At 41.3% G+C, this 23,761-nt stretch overlaps 1 protein-coding gene across 4 annotated transcripts in view; it reads right to left on the reverse strand.

Moving 5' to 3' along the window:
- Positions 1-16,736, reverse strand: part of LOC141917713 (zinc finger protein 462-like) — a 158,096-nt gene extending 141,360 nt beyond the window's left edge. For all 4 annotated transcript variants that reach the window (XM_074811110.1, XM_074811111.1, XM_074811109.1 and 1 more), the window contains exon 1: positions 16,616-16,736. The gene's annotated coding sequence lies outside the window, so the exon portion shown is untranslated. The remainder of the gene's footprint in view (positions 1-16,615) is intronic.
- Between the last annotated feature and the right edge of the window lie 7,025 nt (positions 16,737-23,761).

The raw sequence follows: 23,761 nt of genomic DNA on the forward strand, positions 1-23,761 counted from the left end.
ATCCTTTTTTAATTTAACCATTATTAGAAACATCACTTGGGCATGAATTTCTCTCAAATTTGGATCTCAACAGATCAGCAGGCATTGCCGTCAGCTCATAAGCAGGCTGCTTATTTTACCTGTAAAGAGGATTAGTCTGTTGCATGTCAAGGTAGCAAGTATAGAAATAGACATAGTGGCATTTTACCTCCATCCATCTTAAAAAACACCCCCTACTCTGAGAAAATGTTAACAACCTATCTAAATTACTACCTCATCATATGACTGGACTTCACTGCCACAAGACAGAAAAAATTCACTATATGGTAACATCACCTATCTTTCAAACACATTAAAAATAGATTACTCACCCCCTTGAGATCTTAGCAGCTCATCTGATCTTACAGTACATTAGCAAACCTCAGTAGACATGAATTCTTAAAATAAACACAGATACAACCAGAATACCAGCAAGTAAATTATACTCACATAAACCACTGAAGTGATATCGGTGAACTTATGGAAGCACTGAAGAATCACGGAGGACAACCAGCATTTCATATTCATTTGCAAGTAAATACCACATGCAAAGTTTGGTCAATCTACCTGTCATAGAATCATAGAATGGTTGAGGTTGGAAGTGACCTCTGGAGATCATCTTGTCCAACCCCTCTGCTCAAAGCAGGGTCAGCTAAAGCAGGTTGCTCAGGGCCATGTCCAGTCACTTTTTGAATATCTCCAAAGATGGAGACTCCACAAGCTCTCTGGGCAACCTCTTCCAATGTTTGACCAACATCCTACAGCAAGCAACTTCTGACTCAAAGATTTGTCTTGAATGACATTTTCCAGTTACGACATCAACAGTTTTAACATGATTCCTTGGAAGTATAGCACATGGAAAATCTTGTATCCCCCCTCCAGGGTGAAAGTGATGCAGAAAATTTGCAGAGAGGGTGTGAAATGAAAAATTCATTGTAGTACATTATCACCTCTATAATCTGGTAATTTAAAAATAATTCAGGTTTATTCATGCAGCTGGGAGACTCACTTCCAGCAGCTCTACTGAGTAATAAGGTTATACCCTTAGAGTAAGAGAATCCAGAGAGTCTTATGTGAGAGCAGCAACTCTGATGGCAGAACCCTCACACTCGAGAAACAATAGCTTCTTCTTGACCTAACAGAATGAGGCCCAGGAAACTAATAGCTTACATAGGTAGCTACCACTTTTGAAGGGTTAAATACATGATTCCAACAATCCCTGAGCCAAGAGGCGTCAGATATGCAGATTCACATAATGGCTTTCCTTACATTTACTTCCTGAAGGTCTGATAAAGTCCTACTCTCCTTAGGTCACTTTACTATTGGACAGTGCTGTTTTACACCCTATGCTTGATCATAGGCAAAGAAACTTAACCTCTATATGACCTGAAAGGCAACATGCTGTCTCCCTATTCTACTTCTCCCACCAAAGATAAAAGGTCAATAGACCAAAAGGAATTGGTCCACACTGACTTAAAATTACATTAAATTAACTTTTGAGATGCACTCCTGGCCAAGAACTCAAATCCTTTCTTGCGCTGTTGCAAGTTCTGGCTTTTACTGTATGAGAGGATAGTAACACTTCAGCAGTTGAGAGCTAATTAACTAGACTGAGAGCTGTCTATCAGCCATTTGTTAACATTTTTACACTTGTCAAGTTCTTTAACTGGATATAATAGAACAATGGATTTCAGAGCACATCAGCACTCAAAGTTATATACCCTATAGCCAAAGCCACCCAAATGTAGAAAAGCAAGGAAAAAAGCAGAATGCGAGATAGGAGTTTCTAATTAACCTAGGCAAGGCAAATTATCTCTTATTTATTTATTTTCCAACTATTGTTCATCATACAACACACACAAAAATAGATCCCAGTAGGATGAGACACTTTTTATGGTTATTTCCCTCCTAGACTTTACTGCATTACCAACTAAACTATGTGGATATTGTATACAATTAGTCTCCTCTTCCATACACACTGTAGTCAGCAACGTATCTGAGAACTGATAATCAGTCAGAATGACCGAAGTGACACAGTGAAAAAGTGACAGCTTTCTCCGTTCCCAGATCTCCAGGTATTCTGCAAACAATGGACCACATCTCCCACTCTCACTAACCAGAACCACACTCTGAAGAGTTAGGGGGGGGGGGGGGGGGGGTGTCCCCCTTCTTTTATATTTCAACACACAAAACAGTAGAATCCAGCACCATGGCCTTAATTGCCAATATTCCTCTGAAATCCTATATTATGCCTATTTTACTGCTGGGGAGCATAGGGTTAAAGGAATGTAACAAATTAAGAGCAACATTTCCAGAGGTGACCACTACTTCTTTAGTCTCTTAGGTGGTTGGTCAGAGACTCTTAAAATCCAATTATGAAGAGAGTCACATGCTCACAATTCCAGCTGAATCTGAAAGAACCTGAAGAATTCAAATTTAAGTTTAAATAAATAAATATTCAGAGGTCACTCTAAGTTCTGGACAGAAGCAATCTGCCCAACACAACACAAGTCATCTTTGGAAACGATAGAGAAACATCCATATCTGATTTACAGCATAGACCACAAGATCATCACTCTAAGCAGTCTCACAAGTCTAGCCTGGACATCCACTTTATTCAAATAAAGAAGGAAGAAACTGTTAGCCAGCCACCAAGTGAGTTAATCAACTTTACCAGTCACTCTAGAACTTCTGCCTAATCTGAGTTAGAAAATACGGAATTAAGTTAACAAGAGGAAGAAGGCAGAAAAGAAAAAATACTTGCTTTTTCTTTAGCTTCATCACCAGACAACTGAAATAGCATCCAGACTGCAGTGAGCCTGTTATTAATGATTCCTTTCCCAGCTTGACATTAAATTAAAATCTTCAGCAGACCAACCATCTTTCAAGTAATTAAAAGGTAAATACACCATCCTGCATGTCAAACAGCACTCACTCTTGACCTGAATCTACAAGCACATATAGCCTATCCCTAGCATTTTCATTTATTAAATAAATGAGCTACAGAAAAAACATGTACTTGCTGCTGTAATATACATTTTCACATCTCCTTCCCCCATCCTCTTCTTTCTTTTGCCAACAATCAGAGATCAGGGAACGATTTGCAGAAGAGACATAGTTGTTACTTATCACAGGAAGTCCAAAGACACATTTTTAATCACGGCAACTGATTTATTGTGTGATTTATTGTGTTACAGCAGTATGACTCATCTACTTCCCAGCAAGCACTAATACCCCATGATGCTTTCTTCCCATGATTACTGGTAGCATCCCAAAGCAAAACTACTCAAACCCTAAGAACTATTATCATCAGTAAAGACTTTGCTCATTGAACCAGCGCAATGAAACCCCTATTGTCCACAAGACCATGGAAACAGTTAACACCAGATTCCAATTTCAGTATCTTTCAATACAAAATCTTCTCTTTCATATAATCAGTAGCACATTGAATTCTGTCTTTATCATTCTTTGCAATATCTGCTTTGTTTTCTCTTGCAAAATCATTCTCCTGCCTATCTATCCCATGCAATCACTCTATTAACAGCAAGTTTCCATTACATGTAATTATGGCATGCCCTATCTCTACTAATGCTGGCCCAAACTGCTTGTCTTCCTCGAAGGACCTTTCCCACCTCTTCACAGAATAAACTTTTAGCCCCAGTCAATCACTTAATATATTTCTTCTAGAAACCAACTGTCCATGATTACATCATGAAGACTACTCAAAAATGAAGAGGTTCCTAGATCAAAGGGAAACAGAAGGCATGGCTTTTATTGATGTATCCGGGACTGATGTTCAGTTAACCATCACATCTCAAAAATGAGTACAGATCAAACATGACCTCCCATGGTGGGAGGAAAAAAAAAAATTTTTTTTTTTTTCAAAACATTACTTAAAGAAAAGTTTTTTCAATAAGTGATTAGGCAAGAATATTTTAAAGGATACTGCAATAATTAGACACTACCATCTCAAGTTGAACAAGCTACTGTACAAACAACAAAACATTCTTGCTAAAGATAACAGAGAAAAAAAATAAAATCACATATAAGCCTGAGTGTTTCAAATAGATTAAACTGGAAACAAAGATTCTCCTTTCTCCATCTCAAAATCCCTCTTTCAAATCCCTTTAGAGTTGGATTTTGTACTGCGACATCTGGGATGGGTTCATAAAAATAAAGACATGAGTAGCAGACTTGGAGTCTTTGCTACTGCTTCTAAAGTAAAAAAAACAAAACAGTACAAACCCAAAATAATCTCAGTTGACTCTTTATTTACTCATGTATTCAGCTTCTCAAACACAAGCTTAACAGGCAAAATAATACTTCCAAAGCTCAGGACATAAATGAAGACTGAATTATTCTTATAAATCAAATTCCCTCATTCAGAATCTTCTATTAAAGCCTTTTCATTAAAACTAACAAGATAGCTCAACTTATGATAATCATCTCACTTCCTCACCCTTTTCTTCTTTCAGTACTGGCATACAAACCATGCTATTTTATCTCTTTTCCTATTCTCCTAGGTCTTTTGGAATATTTTATTTTCAACAGTCAGCAAGTTTGGAGGAGTATAAACAGTTGAACATTAGCATAGTAATGTTAACTGCATCTGCCAGCAGCATCACACCACCTTCTCCACCTCCTGATTAAAGAGTTTGTAGCATCTCTGTGTGAGAAGGAGGAGGAGTCATCTCTATGGCACCAGAGCAGATATTCACTGCAGCCTGTGGAGGATCCATGCTAGAACAGATAGATACTTTACGAAGGAACTGTGGCCTGTGGAGAACCCACACTGGAGCAGACTTTTTTTCCTGAAGGACTGCAGCCTGTGGGAGAGCCCACACCAGAGCAGGAGAAAAGTGCAAAAGGGAAGAAACAGCAGAGAGGAAATGTTATATACTGACCATATTCCCCCTTGCGCTCCTCATGGAGTTGAGGAGTCTGGGGCGAAGGAGTGAAGCTAGGCATGGGAAAAGGGGGGAAGGAAAGGTGTTGTTTTAATATATGCCTTTTTGTTTATCATTACCCAAATCTATTTTAAATGGCAATAACTTAAATTAATTTTCCCCAAGTTGATTGTTTTGCCCATGACTGTAATTGGTAAACCATCTCCTTATCTTTATCTTGACCCACAAGCCTTCTTATCCTATTCTCCCCCATCCTTGTCCCACTGAGGAGGGGGAGTGAGCGAGCAGCTAGGTGGGTGTTTGGCCCTTAGCCAAGGCTAACCCACAACAAAGTGTTAAGCAAACCATTCATTTCTGTCACTAGCAGAATAGTTTTTATCTGGAACAAGTTTACAAAATGGACTATTTCAGTCCAAGAGAGAGAATCTTCCATTAAAATGTTTATATGACTTCCTACTATGATGCACTGTAAGTACAAAAACATCTAAATAGCTAAGACACAAAAACATTTTACAACTTAATGTTCTTTGTAGATTGTTCCTGATCTGTCAAAAGAGGATCTCCTTCCTCTACAATATTTCAAATTATTCTTTTAAATATTTCAGTGGATTGGGTTTTTTAAAATTATATATCCATATTTTTTGTCTGTATGTTTGGTTAGTGATGATTTCATAATAGCACAAAGCTAGCTAATGAATATTACATAGCTATTCACCAATTTCACAGATTTAAGCCCTTTTCCCCAACAGTTTCATATTACAAAGCAATGTTTTGCTTATTTGAGAAGTTATCTGCCAGAACATGCAGAGAATGTGTTACTGAAAATTAGAACAATCTCAAATAATATTGTAATCCTACAGGTTTTATTTGTAAACCAAAACCCATCAGAGGAATAGAGTATTTATACTTGTTCCTGGGAGTTCCAAACTTTAAGAATACTTGGGGTTTTTTTAAAGTAACCTTTCTCAAACTGTAGCTTGTACTATAATAAAACTGTAGTGCTTCTAATTTCCTTTGTAAGCCTAAAAATTCAACTTGTTCATTCCTTACAGCCAAATGTACTCTACATATATGTTTGTACATCTGATAGATGTTACAATTCCCATCCAATGTTTCTTAGCTAGCTCTCTTACAATCTACTCATGGCTTCCAACCATCAATCTTCCTTTAAGTCAAAAGCCACAACACTATTAAATTTTGTTCTATCTTTAGCGAATTATAATAATCATTAAAAAAAACCCCAAACAACCAGCCTCCAACACTTCTGCTTGCAGTAGCTCTACTTTCCATCCATCATCCAATTATGTATTTGCATTCTTCATATCCTAATCACCCATACACAACATTTTTTACTTTCCCCCACATATCAAAATATAATTTCAAATTGATGGAAGAAATAAATGCTAAGTGTGACCTTTTAAATCTGACATTTCTCAACAATGTAATTAATTACAAGTCTAATGGTAACATATAAGGAAATCAATTGTTTAAAAAGTACTGGATTTAAGTGGTGATCTGTGGACTATTTCTAATGGGCCTAAAAAAGGCAATCAAGAAATTCAAGTTCATATACTATAGAATAAATTATGAATGCAAACTTTCTAAAAGAGCTAGCTAGCACTGTGGAAAGTTTCTGGATGCCCACAAATCAAAAGCTATTACAACCCATTGGTTTGAACCAAAAAATTAACGTACAATTGCAAAATTCATGAGCTAACAGTGACTGGCATTTTTCAATACCATCTTTCCAAAGTGCCTTTAGCTCACTGGTTTGTAAAATTAAAAAAAAAAAAAAAAAAAAAAAAAAAAGTCTCTTAGCTAGTCTTCTGACAGCAAGGTAAACTTCAATTTCAGTCTGGGTATAATTACAGCAAGCAACATCATTAGCAGAAATTACGAGACTGAGACTGAAATCTCTTTAGAGAAGAATAAAGAATACCCTCATGAAAATGAAACCACATTCACCACAACTCAAACATTATATCTGTTGTGATGTCCTTTGGTTTTCTAGGGTGTCTGTCACCAGGTGCAAGGAATATATAGGCCCTCCCATAAAGATCTTAATCTTAAATCTCATTTTCTCTTGGATAGCACATTTCATGTTCAACTGCAATGCATCTGTACATCACATTATAGCCCTAGCACTGAGTTGATCCCTCAAATATGAGGCAATTCACAATACAAAATAAAGATAAATATCTAAGAATACTCTCTACATAACAGAGGATGGGCATTTAGAATCTGACCCAAATCAACACAGTTCAGTGAGGAACTTTTAATTTCCTTCAATGGGTGCTGATTTAGGCCCATACTAAGATTGACAAACTGCATCCATCACCATCACATCAGGAAAAAAGTTAATTTTTCTCCTCTTCACTCAGTCACAGTGTAACATTAAACATATATGAAATTGTACATATATGAAATTGTACGTTCCACGGCCCACCTCACAAAGGACTTTATTTCAAAAATATGGAGATAACTATAGTATCTCAGTAATTTGAGTGACACATCTGCAACCAGAACTTAAGAAATACATAACCAATAATGCAATATATTTTCAAAGTATGTTATATTATATACAGAACAATTTCCTGCAGGACAAAATAAAACAAGTATTAATTTTAACCTTGCAGCAGCTGGAATTCTAAAGTTCATCACTAACCACTACCATCTTTCTATTCTTGGTGCATGCGTGGAAGCATGGCTACTTGTATTCATTCACTGGTCTCTCATCCTATTGTAAGGGAAAGAATGTTGTTTTTGCATAATAAGCCTGATGGGAAGGGCAGGAGCGATTCACCAAAGCAATCAACAAGAGCAATTCACAACCATTGAAATCCCTGGCCTAGGGCTAGAAGACAAGTGGTCTTTTTGTCAACTGTGATGACCCAGTACTTGGAACTGGCTTTAGATGGATGCAGATACCGAAAGACTCGGGGAACCTGAATTTCGAACTTTTCCATCTTAGTACGCTTGTGTGATGAGCTCATGCATATTAACTTCTCCGCCCTGGAGAAAGCCAAGGTTCATTTCCATGAACATGCGACGTATGAACACATACATGAAGGGGCGTATCGGTAGGCGGTTCGGGAAGTCTGTACACCCTGTAGTACTCAGCCAATGAGGAATCAGGGGAGGGAACTCGCGGTTGGGAGAAAGGGATATAAACCATTGCATGATGGCTGTTAGGCACGTCCACCTGATGGGGCGCCCGGTCTTGCAAGAATGTAATAAAGAGTGCTTCACACCGCATCCTGTCTGAGCCGCTGATAACTGGCAACTGAGCGTTTCTCACAATTTGGGGGCTCGTCCGGGAGCGAAGTCGTCGCCTGGGAGTCTCCGCCGTTGAGGGCGAGGAGGCGCGCCCTGTTGATTTCAACGGTCTCGCGAATCATCGACGGTGACTCCTCAGAGACCGACTGAGATCCTGAGACTGATAATATAGACGGGCCTTGTGAACCACTGGGGGCAAAAGGATAAAAAAAAAAAACAAACAAAAAAAAAAAGAGAGAGAGGAACCCCGGAAAGCGTTGTTAGACCAGGGAACTCTGTGCATGGACCAAGGTAAGAAAATTGGACTGTTAAGTACTGCCTTGGTGGTCTGGGAGATTCTGGTGGGTGGGAGCGAGTGAGCCGTACGTCAGTACGGGCTGAGGGCGGAGTCCGCAGTGGCGGCTCTGCTGTGCCGCGAGGAAAACGACCAGAAGTCTCGGGAAAAAAAAAAAGGGGGGAACAAAAAGACTAAGCTTAGCGGGAATTCAGGGAAGGTCCCTGAAAACATTCCCCCGTACAGTCCATTGGGGAGAATGTTGATACGATGGAGGAACGTTCCAAATACAAGGGGAAGGACAAAAAAGAAAATGACACATTATTGTGTTTTTGTGTGGACAAAGGAGCCCATTTTGGGACGTAAGGCATTTTGGCCAAAATATGGGTCAACTAAGAACTGGTTATGTCAAGAGTTCAAAGACCCCTTTTTCACAAGAGGAGTCTGACTACACCTCCTGTTGGGTCCAACAAAGGACTGAACACCTTTTTACCTTAAAGATGGAACAGGAGGAATGGGAAGAAACTGGGGATGAAAAGCCTCCAGAAGCTATCGTTGTGGGAGACTGGGGCATTTTGAGAGAGAATGCCCAGAGTTAAAGTAATTCCAATCATGAACTTTGAAGACAGAATAGAGCAGTCAGGGGTTCTTTAGCTATAAATCCCACCAAGAGCCCTTGATAAATTGGAGGGTGGGACCCCGGGAGTGATACCGGGGCAAGCAAGACTTCTTTAATTATATTCCCTTGGGGTTGGAGCTATCGGACCAATGGGCGTTGGTGGCCGGCATAAAAGGGGAAGGGTTTACAGCTTCCGTATTTAAAAAAAAAAAAAAAAAAAAAAAAGGGGACAGTTGTGGGACAACTTGTTATATGTCCCAAAGGCAGGCAGTAATCTGCTGGGCCGGGATTTGGTGATACGACTAGGATTACAAATCCACACTTATAAGGAATGTGTATGACTATTACTATGAATACTCTGACAGAGAAAGATGAGGTAGATATAAACCCCATCGTGTGAGTCGAAGAGGGTAATAGGGGAGGACTAAAAACCCCTCCTTAAAAAAAAAAAAATAAATTTATTTGTTTGCCTTTGAATGGGAAGACGCCCAGACAGGGTGCAAACAACAGTTGAGGTGGAGTGTTCTACCTCAAGGATTTACAGAATCCCCTAATTTATTTGGGCAGATATTAGAACAAACTCTGGAACAATTTAAGCCACCTGAAGGGGTCATGTTACTACAGTATGTGGATGACATTTTACTCTCAGGGGAGGGGCAGTCTGAGGTGAAAGTAGCCACTGATGGACTCCTTAATTTTCTGGGAAAACAAGGGTTAAGGGTCTCAAAGGCCAAACTCCAATATATAGAAAATGAAGTTAAGTATTTGGGCCATTTAATTACAGAAGGGAGACGAAAAATAAATCCCGAAGGGATTCAAGGGATAATTACCCCTCCCTGGAACTAAGAAAGAATTAAGAAAGTTTTTGGGATTGACTGGGTATTGTCGCCTATGGATTGAGGCCTATGCACAGAAAACAAAGGGGTTGTATCTTAAACTCCTGGATGAGGAACCAAAACCTAGCGCTCCTTCCCCTCCACCAGCAGCCGAACCCGTAATCGAGAAAAGCAGAAACAATTAGAAAATAGTGGGGCAGAGGTTTGGGAAGGCGTTGGCGGCGGCGGGCGGCCCCTAGGACCGCGGCACGACCCCACGCCAGGACGCGGCCCCCCCGCAGTGCCGCAGGGAGGGGGCCTGGCCGCGGCTGCACCCCCGCGGGGGCTGCGCCGAGCGCTGCGGTCTGAGCGCGCTGCTGGAGGAGCCCGGCCGGGGAATAAAGCGGCCAGCGAGAAAGGGAAAAAAAAAAAAAAAAAATTGTTACAAATGTATTCGGGAGTAGACCCTGCATGCATCCCCGGTGGGGGAGGCTTTATTAAAAACTTAATTCGTGACCAAATTATGGGGAGATATTAGAAAGAAGTTAGAAAAATTCGATGATTGGCAAGAGCAGGGTCTACAGGAATTGTTAAGAGAAGCGCAGGAGGTGCGTGTTAGAAGAGATGAGAATAAGTTTCAGAAACTAAAAGAAACACTGGCTGAGCCTCCAGTGTTAAGTTTGTTGGATGTTAAAAAGCCTTTTCAATTATTTATAACTACCTCAGATCAAACTGCTTATGGGGTTCTGCCCCAAGATTAGGCTGGAAGTAAGAGACCAGTTAGATATTTTTCAAAATTATTAGATCCCTTAAGCAGGGGCTGGCCAACATACTTACAGTCTTTAGTGGCAGCAGCCTTACTGATTGAAGAGGCACAAAAGGTGACTTTTGGAGCGATTATCACAGTGTTTTCCTCTCATGATGTGCGTGGGGTACTGCAGCAAAAGGCTGAGAAATGGCTCACTGATAGTCGGCTATTGAAATATGAGACTATCTTAATGAGAGCACCAGAATTAGAACTGAGAGTAACCGGTGCTTAAAACCCTGCTCAATTTTTATATGGAGATCCTAGGGGTGAATTAAGTCACAATTGCATCGAAGCAATATAATTACAAAGAACGATAAGCCCTGATCTAGAACAAACTGAATTGAATTCAAAGGTTGTTTATATGTAATGAAACAAGAAGTAGATTATGGGAAAAAGATATATAACCCTCAGGCGTTAACCGAAATTCAAAAATTGGGGACCACTGTGGTAAATGGGAAGTGGATCCTTCTAGACAATAGGGATACAAGGAGAATTGCAGAGGACTCTGCAAACCAGACCAGAATTGAAACAAAGCTTTTGGGTGATAGGTACAGTGTAAAAGAGATTAATGAAAACCAGTTAAGTATTTGAGCCACAAACAATAAGAAGGATCTTGATAGCTGTTCAGTGCATACCATTAATGGCACATCATGGATAAAAAGCAGGCACTCTGATCTTTTACCTGGTGACACAAATGTTAATGAATATGACCCTAAAATCAATATGTTTGAGAAAACTGAATATATGTCATGTATTTCTACCAGCAAAACAATTTCTGCAATGAATGAAAGGATCCAAATAGATTTCACAGAACTACCGAAAGTTAGGAGATGCAAATATTTACTGGTAATAGTAGATCAATTAACTCACTGGATAGAAGCTTTTCCTACCACCAGAGCGACTGCCCAGTCAGTAGCTAAAATATTATTGGAACAAATTATACCATGATTTGGAATTGTAAAAGTATTTGATTCGGATCAGGGTACTCATTTTACATCAAAAATTATAAAGTTAAATACAGAAGATCTGGGCATCACTTGGGAATATCACACTCCATGGCATCCACAAAGTTATAGACAGGTAGAGCGAATGAATCAAACCTTGAAACAACAGTTACCTAAATTAATGATAGAAACCAAATTCTCATGGATTAAATGCTTACCCTTAGCCTTACTTCATATTAGGACTATGCCAAATTCAGAGACAGGCCTCTCACCTTTTGAGATGTTATACGGGATGCCATATTCCCTAGGTATGCCTTTAGGGCATCCATTAATAGAAGACATGAGGATTCAACAATATATTAAAACTATTGAGAAAAACCGAAAAGAATTAAGAATAAAAAGAATGTTAGCCCAGACAACTCCTTTAGGATTTGCAGTACACAAAATACAACCTGGAGATAAAGTAATAATCAAAACTTGGAAGGAGGAAAGCTTATCTCCTAGATGGGAAGGACCATTCCTGGTATTATTGACTACGGAGACAGCTGTAAGAACTGCTGAAAGAGGATGGACTCATATTTCCAGGGTAAAAGGACCAGTTACAGGTGAACCCAATTAGAAGATTGAGTCAGCACCTGGAGATCTGAAGCTTCGAATACAATGGAGCTAAAATAAGACTGGACTTATTAAAACAGACCGAGTGACACCAATAGTAGTGAGGTCCTGAATTGTCTACATGAACCCAGTGTGTATGTACATATGTTAAAAAGTTGTAATACCTATGATTTTTGGTTTTAGACTGTTTTGCATAAAAACATAAATCAATTGAACAAAGGAATTAGGGGAAAAAAAAAAAAGTAAAAGGGAGTGAGGGAAAAGCTGAGGATAAGTCCAAGTGAGGGCAAGGCCTCCATTTTTGCTGTTAAGAAGACACGAACCCGACCATTGGCAGCAACCCAATGGGTCCAGGGGTAAACAGAAAAATGTGCCATACCGGACCTCACTATGGTAGCTGGCTTTTTCTCCTCACTGTGTATGTTAGCCTCATAATAGCTAAAAGGAGTCAGCTACCAACTCATATGACCCCTTTGAAAATAATGAGTTTGTTTTATTAACAAAGACTATAAGTAAAACCTTCAATTTCAGTCACTGCTGGGTTTGTGGGGGACCTCTGGGATTATCAAGCTGGCTGTGGGTCTCTATACCGCTTCCCCATCACAGATAGCAAACGTGGAATGGCTGGAATGGCAATCTATGGTCCTGACTACCTGAAACACCGTGGGTAAAACAGCTTTTATTTTCTGTTGTGTACATTTGCTGCCCTAATGTTTATACCATGTATGATTCCATGTTTTATTAAATTGATTTATTCAGTCATTCAAGGGATAAACGCAAACACGAATCAATTTAATAAAATGTGAGGGATTGTGAAGAATGTGGTGATTCGTGTTAAAAATATAGTGACTTTAATGTGAGGAGCAGGTATGCTGCTGGTATTTTGCCATGTACATAAGTTAAAGGAGATTTACTGTGGTTTTGTTTTTAAAATGGTTCAGAGTTCTTTTTCTGTAAACACAGACTCCTATGGACTGCTATTGCACAATGGAAAAGTACTGGAGGGACCCCTGTCAGAAGCCCCTAGCAACACCAGAAAGCCCAGGAAAGTTCGAGAGACTCTACTGCACATGTGCGGACTGGGGAAGAACAAGGATGTCAAGATACCACCTACTTTCTCCACTTTCTCCGTAGGATGCTACATAATCCCTTGCGTCCGAGGATTGGTCCAGTGAAACCGCCTTGTCAAACAGATGCCTCCGGAACCACCCCCCCTATCTTGGCAAGATGCTGTTACTAGAGGAAGAGGGAGATGAAGATGCAAGAGATGACTTGTCATCAGAGAAAAGATGTAAAATCATGTTGTCAACACTCGAAGAATGTTCATAGAACAATACTCTGAGAATATGTGAAAAGCAACAAGAGTATAAATAAAAACAGGGGGTAATTGTAAGGGAAAGAATGTTGTTTTCGCATAATAAGCCTGATGGGAAGGGCAGGAGCGATTCACCAAAGCAATCAACAAGAGCAATTCACAACCATTGAAATCCCTGGCCTAGGGCTAGAAGGCAAGTGGTCTTTTTGTCAACTGTGATGACCCAGTACTTGGAACTGGCTTTAGATGGATGCAGATACCGAAAGACTTGGGGCAAACTTTTCCATCTTAGTAGGCTTGCGTGATGAGCTCATGCATATTAACTTCTCCGCCCTGGAGAAAGCCAAGGTTCATTTCCATGAACATGCGACGTATGAACACATACATGAAGGGGCGTATCGGTAGGCGGTTCGGAAAGTCTGTACACCCTGTAGTACTCAGCCAATGGGGAATCAGGGGAGGGAACTGGCGGTTGGGAGAAAGGGATATAAACCATTGTATGATGGCTGGGGTAGGCACGTCCACTTGATGGGGGCGCCCGGTCTTGCAAGAACGTAATAAAGAGTGCTTCACACCGCATCCTGTCTGAGCTATGGATAATTGGCAACTGAGCGTTTCTCACACTATCATTTCTACCATATGTACATCTATATTTCACATTTCCTCTCGAGCTCTTCTGAGCATTCCATCTGATACTTTCCCCATGGAGTTGCACTTTATATGCTTTAGTGTCTGAGCATTTTAATTTGAAATTCTGAGGAACTGTATCCACTATGCAACTGATGTGCAAATTGGTGTTGGTAGGAAAAAAAGTAAGGCCACGTGTGAGAACCATCCTAACTATTCCAGATGAAAAGGTAGGTTTAAAAAAAACCCAAAATTTCCTGTTCAACTACCATGACATAAAAGCTTCCAGAAACATCCTTGTTATGCTTTTCAAAAAAGCATATTGTAAGACACCAAAAAAGAGCACCATTAAAGTTGCCATTTCCCCCACACACTGCAAAGAATTATGCATTTTATGGTACTGAGAAGCTTCCTGAAAGCTTTCCGGTATTATAAATATACAACCTCGTGAGTGAGGGAAAGTGTTCCATATTAAAGTACATCCAGAAAAAAAGAATGCTTTTGAGCATCAGAAGGTAAAATACCAAAACTCAGGCCATCATCACCACATAGAAAGAATGAGATTTCATGATGTTCTCTGGAAGAACCTGAGCAGCCTCAGGCTACAAGCACTTGTCTCCAAATATTATATGTATTACAAAAACATGCTATTTCTTTAACTAACTGATCAAACCCTTAAATCCTATTAACTTTAACCAAAGAAAAATATATACAAAAGTGACCTTAACATGAAAAAATAAGAGTTAAAAACAACAAAATAAAATGTTTTCCTCTATATGAAGGACAATCCAGGCAATTTCCTCCAGTTCTCATTTCCTGATAGCATGAAAACAGAAAGAATACCTATCACAGTCTTGTACATTGAAAAACTGAAGAAATCCAGGCGGAAGGGGCGGGGTGGAATTGCCAGCAAAGCTACAAAAAAAAATTAAAAAAAATGAGAGAACCATAGTGTTAGGAGCACTTCCCATGTCAGCTTTGTCTACTGGAAGCCTGCTTGCTCTCCTCCATTTTCTGGTGGAGCTAGAGAACATGACATGGCTTACCTGACTCAGATCACAGCTCTCTGCCAAATTAGTCACTTCCTCTTATGCATGCTTCATCACACACACACCGAATCACACAAAAGTAGCAGTAGAAAGCACTCAAACTTGAAGGTCTTTCTGTTTCCAAACATTAGAAAACGAATGCAAAGCCCCCCTCCCCCCCCCCCCTTGGCGGCGGCCAGGGGAGGGGGGGAATCTTAAAAGATCATATATATATAGGAAACTCCAGGATGATCTGTGTGTAGGATAGAAACCACAGTGTTAAGAAGGCGGGGGGGGGGGGGGGAGTTTGCTCCAAAAAACATAAAAAGACCGTAGAATGCATGTGTGTATGGGAGAGGAGCTTTGTGTCGCAGAGTCTAAAGTGAAACCAAAGGAAACGGCTTACAAATGGAGGACAAGGAGATAAAAGAAATTGAAAGAGGGAGAGAGACAGAGAGAAAGCTGCTCCCGGTGATGGAGAAAGACGCGGGAGAAAACTCCTTTCTTATCTGACTTAGAGATAGAGACATCGGGGGACCGAACAAGGAGGGGGCTTCTTCCTTCCCTTCCCTTTCTCGAAAAGGGAGCAAAAGCGCGTGTAATGGCTTCTGCTCTCCAGCTAAACGCTGTCGTCCTCCTCCAAACAATGTCCTTCAAAGAAACCACTTGCCACGCACACTCGAGACGGAGACAGAAGCCCTCACATCCCAGTGTCAGGAGAGCGGGGGGGGAAGCATAAATATCCGTGTGAGGGACCAGCTTTGTGAGAAGAGAAGAGAAGAGAAGAGAAGAGAAGAGAAGAGAAGAGAAGAGAAGAGAAGAGAAGAGAAGAGAAGAGAAGAGAAGAGAAGAGAAGAGAAGAGAAGAGAAGAGAAGAGAAGAGAAGAGAAGAGAAGAGAAGAGAAGAGAAGGAGATCACTCGATTGCTTGAGTCGTGCCAGTAGGGAGCTTTTCTCTCCTCTATGACTCTCCCGTCTCTGATCCAAGTTCACACAACACCATCCAGACATATAGCGACACACACACCCCCCAAAAAAAACCCCTCTGCTTATATCTCACTTATCTCTCCATATCCCCCTTTAATGTAACAACAAAAATTAATTAACCGCTTTCCTCCTCCCACTACCAGCACCTCCTCCTTCATGCAAGAGGTGCTGGTCTCAAAGAAAACACGCCGCTTTTTTTTTTCCCTTTGCTTTCTTCCTTCCCCCCCCCCCCCCCCCCCCCCTTCTTCCTCTTTTCCTCTTTCCTCCCTGGCCGAATGAATGGATTTCACAGAAACATGGTGGATAAAACGGCATACGCACGCACGAATGAGAGAATCTCTCTCATGCCAAAACAGAGATGGGTTTTACTTGCAAAAACTTACAGGAGCGTCCCGACGCCACTGCCACCTCCTTCTCTCTGCCTAGCTCTTCTTGTTATTGCTGTAGAAGTTGCATTGTGAGTCTCGTGCTCCTTGGCAGGCAATGGAGGATCGCCATCTTTTCCCTGATTCTCCCCCCCCCCCCCCCCGTTTCTTTCACTGGTTTGCTGCGGATGACCTGAGATATCGTTTCTCTCTCACATTCTGTATTCCTGAATAACGATCTGCTAGGGGAAGAGAAAGAAAGAAGACAATCTCCTCTCCTACCACACAAAATGCAAGAGCACCAGGGGGTGCAAGAATCCTTTCTAACAACAATGTGTAAGGGAAGAGGAGGAAAAAGAAAGAAACAGAAGAGGAAAGAGCAAGAAAAGGAGGAAGGAGATGAGAGAGGGGGGGAGGAGGGAACCGAAAGAAGGAAAACAAGGAAGAGATCTATGAGGCAGAACAGATGTAAGAGAAGATAGTAGAGATGGGAGGTGTTGAAAATGAAGGAGATTAAAAGGAGGAAGATGGTAACAAAAGTTAAGGTTTGGGGCACTGAGTCACTCACAGGTCAGGAAGGAGGAGAAGAAGGGGAAAGATCTGAAGAACCCCTTCCAAGCTGTTGCATTCTCAAAGCTTCCTGCACAGGGGCGATCAGCAGCTCCTGCAGTGCTGGGGGAGCCGCTCGGGAGGAGCACTATGCTAGGTCACAGCTCTCTTGCAGCCATGGCAAAAATGGTTTCTGCATGCAGATCTGCTCCTGAGGTGATCCCTCAGGCACATTCATCTAGCTAATCTTCCCTAAGCAAATTTTTTTTACCCTATAAAATGGGGTGGAGGCATAATGGGTGCTGGAGGTTGCAAAATATAAAACAGATCTACCATGTGGCCAGTTTCAAATTCCCCTTCCAACTTACATTTGATATAAAGAAACTGAAATTGTCCATTTCTGGCATGTATTTTGAAGTCTTCTCTCAGAAATAAAAAGAGGGTCATCTCTATTTTTTTTTTGTCTCATAAGCATGTAGAAGAATACTACCAAGTACCAAAAATATTTCCTAGATTTGTGAAATGTTTTGGCTGAAAAATAAAACGAATAAACCTATTTAAAACAACAGGCCTTCTAACCCCAAGTTTCTGCACTTTTGTGACTGATAACTTAAAACTGTGGAAAGTAACAATCAAGGTTCATAATGAAATGGTGTCATTGTGATGGAAGTAAAAAAGCAAAGATAAAGCTGCCTTAGTCTGAAGTTTTATTTAGTGTTGCTTACATTAATAATAATCATTGTCCCAAGGTACCTCTTTTGCACATTTTACTCCACACACTTCTTCCTACAGCACTATCAAATTCTTTTCAGTTTTACATCTAGCACTGGAGAACATGTTCGTGCAGGGGGAGATTAGGGGTTATATGCATACTCACCAAAACAATGTATGGGAGTGAGGCAAAAAACAATTTGAGCACAAGGGTATGACTAGAATTGGTGTTGTCTGAAAAGTGGATTCATGCCCGGCGTGCAATAAACCAATCTTAACACGCTCAGGAGAGATATTGTATTTATTCAGGCCTGGGTGCTCAGCGGACTTTTCCACAAATCAAGCACCCCAACAGCAGGCTTTCGTGCCTCTTTTATACACAAAAATCAGAGGTTAGTACTTTTCCAAACACACCTATTAGATACTGATTGGTTAGTGATTAACATACAATTATAATACAGCTTACCTAATGCTTCTACTACACATGCTCAGGGTGTGAGATATGTTTGTCTGATTCATGCCCACGTGAGTGATAAAATGTAATTCTCTTATGTATGGAACTCCTAAATGCTTTTGTACTTTTTTAGGAAATGTTATGTACATAGTTCTTGTTAAGATCAATTGTTGTTAGAGGGGAGTTAAAATGGCCTCCACCATCAAACCAGACAGTGTCATGTCCAGACTTGTTTAGACTATGACTGCGAATACACCTGTGCTGAGTCATCCTCCGTGCTGAGTCATTCCCCCCCTCCATGATGGAAACCCGAGAAAAGCCCGCGAAACTTGTTTACAACTTCGCAGACCCCTCAGGGAACACACCCATCCTCATGAATATGTATAAGGACTACACTATAAAAAGACTCGGTTTTGTTATGTAAGGTATGTGTCTTGGTGGAGTGGAGATTCCCAGCACACCTAGTGCTGTTTGCTTGTCTCTATTCAAACAATAAATTTGGAGTTGGGTTTTTAAAATCTTAATGAGTCTGAACCCATTTATAACAAGGGGAAGGGTCTTAACCTGGGCAGGGGTCTTTTTGACCCAGGGGTGTGTTTTTTAGAATTATAATGAAGGTAGTTCACTTTCAGGACACTCAAAAGCTAGTTTCGTTGCCAAATTAAGTAATTAATTACTCACTTTGCCAGGTTGTGGGTGTGCATGCTGGTTTACTGAACTTTCTGCCCACACTGACAATGGAAAAGTACAACCAGCACTCGGGTCAGAACATTAACGATGTCTGAAAACAAATAGTTACAAGAAGGCCAGAAGAAAAGAATGTGCTCGTTAAGGAAGAAACTGATAAAGAAGAGACCTTTTGGAATTGCAAAAGCAGGAACTTCTCTACTGGCTGTGTGCAGGTAGCAATGTTTGTGGAAAGTACCGAGGGGAGCTATTTTTAGAAATAAGCATGCACAACAGTATATAAGGGCTTGCTGCTATTTTTAGAAGGCACAAGAGTATATAAGGGCTTGCTTGCTAATAAAGTTTGAGCTTGACTTCCAATCATATTGATTGTCTGTGGTCTTGTCTCCTGTGGCCTGTACGGGAATTTGTCCCCACACCAGGTTGTCAAATAATTCATCCTCAAAACAATCCCAGACATTCTTTTTATGGTCCTGGGTGTTCTACTTATTTTCTAGGGTTTGGAGATTAAAGTTTATCCTATCGCTAATGAAGGTCATCTTGACCATGCTTCCCCATATGTGCGATAACTATAGCTACTAGCACAATTATTAACCATGGCTACTAGCAAATGTGAAGTATAATATATCATTGGAACACTGCTGGGATTTCTTGACCCCTCAAGCACTTCAATGTATATGGATGGAAGAGAGAGTAGAACCATAAAGCTTCTGTCACAGTGAAGGGGAAGATCCCTCCTCTGGTCTGAGGAAGTTTTATCTGAGTGGTGAAGCTGAGATAATCTTAAAGGAGCCCAGATTTTATTGGCTGCAGAAAAGATCAGGTACAGACCAAATTGTAGCAAGTACAAAGCACACAAACAGGGTCTCTCCCATTAAATCTTTCTTTGAGCCATACAAGTTGATTACTAAACAGGAGCAAATTCTTATCCCTCCTTCCCTTTCCATCCTTCCCCTCTCCCTTCAACAAAGGGTTGTAAGAAATAGGAGGAAGAATTATTTCTGGGCAGAAGGAGCACTGTTGGATTTAGTGAATTTAAGGAGGGACTGTCTTTATGGCTGCCAGAACATGCATGTATTCTGCCTGCAATTTTCTATAAATCATCCTCTTCGCAGTAAGAGAGTGCCTAGGCTTTGCAATCTTTGATGTACCATCAGCATCAAGGCAGACAATTTGCTGCTTTGTCTTTTAATATTACATTTTAAATTAAAAAACAAAACAAAAATCCACAACCACAAACCCAAAACACCCGACTTCTATCAAGCTTCCCTCCAGGGAAACAATCCCATTTCAAAATGAAGGCTCTCATGAGAACCTGGCATCAAGCCTAGGAAAAAAAGGTCTTCATGGAGGTAGTCTGGAAATGTTTCAACACTCTCTCTCCCCTTCCTCCCACTAGTTCCAAGGAATCAAATGCAGTCATGATCTGCCCATTAGCTCTCCTTTAACACATGGTCAAGTTTTGCAAGGAGTTTTCTCTCACAGAAGCCAAGCACTTCCTCATGGATATTGGGAGGAAATTTTTTCAACATGGGTAAATTAATTCATAACTTCCTTCTGGGGAGTTTCTTCCATCTCATGCTAGTTCTGAAGCCTGTTAGCCCATGTTCCACCAAAGAGCAGTCACAGTGGAAAAAAAGGAAAGAAAAATGAAAAGAACTCTACAGGACTGTGCAAAAGCCATGGCACTGATTTTATATGGAAACCTGTATTTCTAATACTTGCTCTGTTCACCTAAATTCTTGCAGAGGTATTAACAGTTTCAAGAGAGCTACTGCTCCCAGATTAAGCAACTGTAGAGGAAATGCAGGGGTTTCCCTAGACTGCAGCTTGGAGTCCCACCAGTTTTAGCTGCTGAACTCACAAGTCTATGGTCAAAAAGAGGAAGCAGCCCTACAGCTCAGAGTAATGCCGGTGCAATAATAATGCCGGTGTGCTAGAGCACACAGTCTGCCTGCTGAGCAGAAGTGCCAAAAGGTGACAGAGTTCATGCTCCATGGCAGTATTAGTGCTACTTTCCAGGTGTGGTGATCAGTAATAAAGAGGTTAATGTGCTGACAACTCTGTGATCCTGAATTAGCCTTGCAAATTAACAGTCCATTAGAGGACTTCCAATAGGAATTAAGATAGTTTGCACCTTTCTTAGTGCTCTCATTTCAGTCTCTGGTGACTCAATAGGACATCAGTGTGTAAACAAAGGCACTGTTATCTCCTCAGCCAGGCAGCCCTGCTAGTTGCAGGGAGTATGGAAGTCTGTACAGAAGCTGTGGTAGATGTCAGCTTTGCTCCAGGACACTTTTTCTTGTCACATCTGTGCCCTGGGGGACAGGAGGGGACTTCAGGCTTGGTCCAGTTTCTTTGTTCATCTGTCCAGCAGAGATCAGTCTCACCACCATAGGACACTTTAGGAGGTGTTGGTTTGGGTAAAAAAGGAAAACAGCTCAACCCACACACACACTTTAGCTGACCTGGGGTAGATGGATGATGTCCCATTCATGTGCCCAGGGAATGGAAGTAAATAGGAAGATGCTTCAGGAACAGGTTCCAACCTCAGGAACAGGATACATCTACTCTGACCTAGGAAATTCAGTGGTAAAGTCTACCTGGGCCAAAACATTTTGTTTCCAGGGCAGCTCTTTGTTGGTACGCACTGATTTCCAGGCAACTCTGTTGTGGAGATGCTGTCTGACACCAAAGTCCTGTTCTTGGAAGCACTGAAGCCAATAGGAGCTGCTCAGTGAACTACATGGCAAAAAAGTCAAAAGCAAGGGGATGAGCAGTACACAGCAGGAAGCTCAAGATGTTGATTTTTTTTCTCTCAGCCAAAACTATTTCTTGAGAGGCTCCGATTAGCACCTCAGGATGAAAAAAAGCAGAAACAGATAAGGATCTTAGGAAAATGATGTGGAAAATAACATGTTGAAAATGCACTTTTTTTGGATATGGAATTAGAAGGACAGTGCCATTTTTAACATCCCCTCATAGAACTGAGAATGACTTTTTTCCTCCCTGGATTTGGAAGAATTGTTCTTTTTCCTGCGATGAGTTTCAGCAAACCATGAAAAAATGGAGAATAAATAGAAGTCATGTATTCCAACCCAGTGCAATTCTTCTCTGTCCTTATGCAACAAATGAATGCTAGATCAGTTCAGTTCACTGGATGTCCTGGTTTCAGCCAGGATAGAGTTAACTTTCCTTGAGCTGGGAGGGAGCACAGCTAGAGGGCCGGCCCGGATCGGTCATTGGAGTATTCCATATCATGTGACATCATGCTCAGTATATAAGCTGGCACATGCTCTTTCACTGCCCCTTTTCAGTTTCGGTTTCCCCGTCGGCAGCAGGATTTCTGGTGTGGTCGGGATTGCTGCTGTGGGCAGGCTGCGTACCGGTCGCCGGTCGATGAGCCACTGCACTATATATTACCCATTTGGACTTACTATTGTTACTGTTGTTTTGTTATTATTACTAAATTTTTTTTATTCAACCTACGAATTTCTTTTTTTTTGTCCCTTCCCTATTTCACCAGGGAGGGGGGGGAAGTAAACAGCTGGGCACATGGTGATTGCCTACCGGCCGAGTTCAAACCACTGAAGAACTGAATATCAGTTTCCCTAGAATATTGTTATGTAGTTACTGGGAGAATTTCACTCTATCTCAGTGGCAGCTTGAAATCCCCCTCCCCTCCCCATCCTGGCTCTGCTGGACATGGGGGCAACTTCTGGCATCTTCTCACAGAAGCCACCCCTGCAGCCCCACCCCCGCTACCAAAACCTTGCCATGTAAACCCAATACAATGGGGAATCCCAAACCCCCTGTAGTTCATGGACTGGACAGAAGGCAGAGATTTTGGAGCATTTCTGAAGGAGGTGACTCATGTGCTGGAGGTGCCACCATATGATGAGTTAACAGAAGGTGAAAGGTATTATAATCCATTTACCAGAAGATCTTGTTCTGTTGTGGAAAACCATAGAAAGTGGAAAGCTACTGTGTGGAGTCCCACGCAGCAAGTCAGCAAAGCTGTCAAAAGAGAAGGTGAGTTGAGTCACTGTGCAGAAGTGAAAACCACCCAGCTGTCGGTAGAGATTGCTGAATGAGAAAAATGGCCAGTGCTCTATCTCTATACTGACTCATGGATGGTGGGAAATGCCCTGTAGGGGTGGCTACAGCAACGGAAGCAGAGCAACTGGCAGAACAGAGGAAAACCCATCAGGGCTGCTGCATTGTGGAAAGACATCTCTGCCTGGGGAGACAACATTGCTGTAAAGGTATGTCATGTAGATGCTCACATGCCCAAGATCCGTGTCACTGAAGAACATCAAAACAACTAGCAGATGGAGCAGGCTGCTAGAACTGAAGTGGCTCACTTAGACCTGGACTGGGTGAGATATTTGTAGCTCAGTGGGCCCATGAAACATTGGGAAATCTCGGGAGAGATGTGTTGAGGTTTGGACTTGGCCAGATGTCACGTGGCCAGCCCTTCACCTCCCCCCTCCCCGGTGAAATAGGGGAGGGACAAAAAGAAGAGAATTCATAGGTTGAATAAAAAGAAAGAATTTACTAAATATAACAAGAGAACAACAGTAACAATAGTGAGTCCAAAAAGAAACGGGTAAAATGCAGCAGTGGCTTACCGAGCGCGGCAACCGCCCCCACAGCAACACGCGACCCCACCGGAACCCGAAAACGGTGCGTGCCCGAGAGAGCCCACCCACCTGTATCCCTGGGCATGGCATCACATGGTATGAAATACTCCAATGACTGAT

The sequence above is a fragment of the Strix aluco genome, chromosome W (genome assembly GCF_031877795.1).
Source record: "Strix aluco isolate bStrAlu1 chromosome W, bStrAlu1.hap1, whole genome shotgun sequence".
Classification (NCBI taxonomy): domain Eukaryota; kingdom Metazoa; phylum Chordata; class Aves; order Strigiformes; family Strigidae; genus Strix; species Strix aluco.